We start from the raw sequence: 5169 nt of genomic DNA on the forward strand, positions 1-5169 counted from the left end.
CCTACTCCGAGGGAGCGGGGAGGGATGTTTGCTACACCTGTTCCCCGCAGTCACTGGCTCGTGTGAGGAGGTAAAGACAGCCACATCCTTCTGCTCCTGCTGCCTGGCGCTGAGAGGTCTCTTAGAGCTCTAGAGTTGGAGAGCAGCTGTGCTGATGAAGGACAGTGAGGGCTCCCTGCAAAGACACGGTGCCAGGAAAGGTGAGACAGGCTATAATAACATTGGAAGGACCAGATCACACTGCATTCCTGGGGGGCCCCAAAAGCTGATGGATGGGCAAGTCTTTACAAGAGAGAGACATGTCTCCTCAAGGAAGTCTGTGAAGGGGTTCAGGAGAGAAGACCCTGTATCAGCCCTAGTGCTGTTGATTTTCACAGAATATTGGGAAGACAGGATACCCAAGCTCTGAGAGCAGGTAGCAGAGTAGGATCTACCTGCTTTCCGAGTAGTGGCCACGCAAAGACAAGGAGCTTAATTCCTTGAGAAAATAAGTAAAAGACAGCATCTATTGTAGGGATGGAAGGAGTTGGTGGGCAAATGGATCTGAGATCTGATGGCCAGCATCAAATGGAAAACAACCAGAGAGGGTTGTACACATGTGAGTTCAATAAAGCAAACCTTCAGGGATCTTAATGTCCCCCATATTGCAGACCTTGCTTTTCCCCTTTCATCTTCTCACATTTAATAGCGTGTAACACACTGGCACGTCATGAATTACTGACATCTGTATATGATCACATCCTCAGAAGTTTACCAGTGTTCTACTCATGGTTACATTTTTCTTCAGAGAAAACACTGCAAGCAGTTATAAGCCACTATTAACAAAAGTGGGAAAAAAAAAAAAAAGATTGAAATGTCATAGCAAAGTAACCCGACATTTCCTAAGAGTTTTGCAGTCACGTTCAATCCAAGCCAAGAAATCACTGGGGCCAGAGAGTCACAAACAGCTCTCTCTACAGCTGGTTCATGTACTAATGCTTAAAAGCTAACCCCTCTACCACAGCGGGGAAAGTGCAGCTCAATCCCACAGACATACCTAAATCTCTCCCACCTGCTCCTGAAAGACCACGGCTGTGTAGATTTTGTGGAAGAGCCTGAAAAGGTGTTTTCCCCTTGCCGAGGGGTGATCCCTGCAGAGCAGCGTCCCTGCAGCCCCACGGCAGCCGCCCTACGGCAGCGCCGGGACGCGCCCACGCGGGACGCGGCGGGCGCTGGCCAGAGTGCTGAACCTCCTGAGGGGATGCCGTGCCCTGCCACCGAGGTACTAGCTATTCACAAAAAAGAATGAGGTCATTTTTCCTACCATTTTCCAGTGGGTTTTTTTCTCCCCTTTTGTTCCTATGCTTTTTAGATGTCTTTCTTTTTTTTTCTTTTTCTTCCCCCCCTTCTCCCCCCCGCCCCCCCCCCCGTTATTTTCCAGTAAGACACTGGCACAAGTTGGCCAGAGAAGATGTGGATGCCCCATCCCTAGAAGTGTTCAAGGACAGGTTGGATGTGTCTTTAATCTGCCTGGTCTAGAGTATGGTGTCCCTGCCCACGTCAGGGGGGTTGGAACTAGATGATCTTTAAGGTCCCTTCAAACCCAAGCCATTCTATGATTCTATTTCAAAATTTTCAACCCCGAGTGTGATTTGTTCATTTGGCTCAAATTTCTGTTAATGCAGGCACAGTTCCAGTGAGGAGACCAAAACATAAAAGTAAGAAAAGTGAAGGAAAATCTGAGTGTTGTTCAATGTCTTGAGGAAGTAGAAGCTTTTCCAGTCAGCACCATATCCACACTAAGAGAGTCCTGTCCCAGTCCTCTGTTGTTCTTTCCTGAACAAACAAGCAGAAGTTTCAACTCATTTATAGCTGTGCTTCCACTGAAGCAATGAAAACTCCCTGAAGTGTAAAGAACAGGAAGACAGGAATGGTAAAAGTTCTGTGTATAAGACAGAAAGGCAGAAATGGCAATAAAGTTGGGGGTTTTGTTGGGGTTTTTGTGTGTGTAGTTTTGATTTTTTTTATCCTCAGGTTGAATGCTGGTTCTTGGGAGGTAAAATTGACTACTCTTATGTGTATAGTGGTGTGTTCTTCTCGCGAGAGCGTGTATGAGTGGCAGAATGATATTTCAGACAACAATGGGATTCTCAATGGCTAGATTCAATCATGTTATAGAGAAGCTATGTTAGAAAACAAGAAACATAAAGGAATATGAATGATCATCACTTTGCCTCATCTTTCATTTGATTTCCTTTGATGTCTTTTTTTTTTTTTATTTCAAGAGCTGAAAAGGAAGCAAATTATGGATTAATGTCTCAAATCACATGATACTAGGTCCATTAAAAAACATCATTGATGAGATACAGAGGTAAAAACGTTTAGTTGAAGATACTGCAGCCATGCTTCAAAGTGTCCAGAGTGGTCTTCTAAGGGAAATAGGTTGCCTCATTCACAATAAAATCTGAATTTGTGTCAGTCCTTCCCTTATGTACCAAGTCCATACCAAGGGAAAGAGGAACTCAGTATGTTGCATTAGTACGTTATTCATCTAAATGACTCAATGTTTCCTTGGAATAAGATAGTAGAGAAAGGTCATATGTATTTTATGGATTTTCCTAGTGTAAACCATTTTTAACTTCCAAGATGATGCAGCTAGGTTTGAGAATGAAGAATAAATGACAGATGTTGTCTACCTTGACTTTATCAAGATATGTGACACAGTCAGCCACACCATCCTTCTTTTCAAGTTGGCTTATTAAAGTCTGACTAGGTGGGTTACTATGTGAGGCCGAACAACTAGCTGGGCTGTCAGGTTCAGAGAGTTTTAGGCAAGGGTTTGTACTCTTCTTGGAAGCTGGTTACAAGTGGAGATAGCCAGATGTTTATCCTGGGATGTATCCTTTTAAAAATTTCTATCAATGACCCAGAAGAGAAGACAAAATGAATCTTATCAACTTTGCAGGTACGCTAAACTATGAGAAGATCAGGGGAAGAGCAATTGGTACTCTTGGGGGCAGGGCTGTCATTTGATAAGTTCTGGAGATGTTGGAGGAACGGGTTGACAGGGACCTTATGAAATTGAACGAATATAGCTGGAAATTCCTGCCCCTGGGAAGGAAGAACTCATTGCAGTGTTACATGCTGGGCATGACTAACTGAGTAACATCTCTGCTGAAAAGGTCCTAGGAGGGCTTGGCAGAAAACAACCCAAATATGAGTTGTTGGTGTGCCCTGGAAGCAACAAAAACTAGCAAGACACTCTGCTGTTCTAAGTTAGATATTAGAGGGAAGTGATTATTGTCGCTTTCTACCCATCACTTATTACATGGCCTATTATGATGTGATGTGACCAGTTTTTGGGCCCCCAGTAAAAGAAAAATACTGATAAACTTGAGCAAGTCAAGTGGAGGTCCATCAAAATCATTAGGGGCATGGAGCATGTATTCTGTAAGGGGAGGCAGATGAAAACAGGCTTGATAAGCCCAGAGAAGAGTAGTTTTTGGAGGTACTTAACAGCACCCCTCCCATTGCTATGGGGAGGTCATCAGAGCCAGACTCTTCACAATGATTCATGGTGGAAGGGCAAGAGAAGGTGAACATCAGATGAAAAAAGAGGAATGGTTTTTTAAGAGTGATTTGGTTGAATATCATTCTCATAACATAAATTTTTGGGTTAGGGTATCCTGGCATTTGGCACATTTTTTGTTTGGATATGGGATTTTCTTAGTATTGTAAGTCAATATTTCAACATATTGACTTACACTGGAACATAAGACTTGGATTGGATGTTTTCGTTTTCTTTCCTTTTTTCAAAAATAACAAGCAAAACAAAAATCAATGATTCCAAGAAAGATGTTTTTATATGAGTTTTGACAATTTGGGCAATCACATAAGTATCAAGTTGCCCCTGTCTTCTGCAACAGGAAAATTAGAAATGTTCTAGTTTACTAGCTTGGATATTCTGTGCAAAACTGATGACACACTCACAACATTAACTACCAAATAGTCTGCCTCATGCATTTGATTTCAACCTATTGATTGATTTCTGCTCAGCACAGAAATTTATTTTGCAGGAGTACAGAAGTAAATTCTCAGAACACAGCTGGAACTTCTGGTGACCTTTTGGTGTTATTTTTGTTTATTGTAGAAATATGCTGGAGAAAAGTACTCAGCATTCTGGCCTTAGTTCAGCAAAGCATGCAAGTGCCTGTTTAACTTCAATCTCAGACACCAGTGCTTTGCTGGATCAGGGCCAGAGGGGCTGAAAATCCATCCCAAAGGTATGCTTACTGTGTAGCTAAACAAAAAATACAGTCTTTTCAGTGGCTCTCCTTGCCTACTTTTTCAATGTCATTTTTAAATAAAAAACCAAACAAATAAAATTAGCCATCCTTCTACAGCTATATGGCAAAGACTTTCTCTGTATGGACTTGGAGCAAGCTTGTCATCTCACATGGAGAGGCTAAGAAAGGGGTGCACAGGCATGTGATAGTGATGATGTTGGGATTGTGACACTGAGCTTTCATTCCAAGGGGCAACATAATTTTATATGATGTCAGCAGCTATTTAGTCTTAGTTCAGGTTTTTCTGATGCACCCCAGCACTGCAATTTTGTAAGAAAAAAATGAAAAATGATCTTTTTTATACACCCGAATAAGCTTAGTTCATACCTTCATTAAAAGACAAGCTTGTAGTAGATTTCCTCCTTCATATATATACATATTTAAATTATAACTCTCACCTCTAGCCTGTGTACGTTTTTTGTGCAATGCAGGTATATACATTGTAGGGTTGCAAAAAGTAGGAGTACAGATACTTCCTGAAAGCACAGAGAGCACACAGTTGCTTCTGCAGCACTTGAATGCTGGAGCCAGTGGAATGATGAACACGCTCCAGTTTATTCTTATATTTACAGCTAAACACCACTAGATGTCCCCTGTTGCCAGCCCTGATGGGATAGCCACAGCTGGGGTGCTTTTAGCAGAGCCTCTCCGTGCAGTTATACCCCTACACTGAAAAACACATTATTAATTTCAGATTATTGCTGCCTGGAGAGGGTTCTGGGGAGACTTTATTTTGGCCTTCCAGTACTTACAGGGGGCATATGAGAAATATGGGGAAAGACGTTTTAGTAGAGCCTGATACGAGGACAAGGAGTAAGAGCTTTAAGCTAAAAGAGGGTAGAGT

This window comes from Pseudopipra pipra, chromosome 2 (assembly GCF_036250125.1).
Source record: "Pseudopipra pipra isolate bDixPip1 chromosome 2, bDixPip1.hap1, whole genome shotgun sequence".
Taxonomy (NCBI): domain Eukaryota; kingdom Metazoa; phylum Chordata; class Aves; order Passeriformes; family Pipridae; genus Pseudopipra; species Pseudopipra pipra.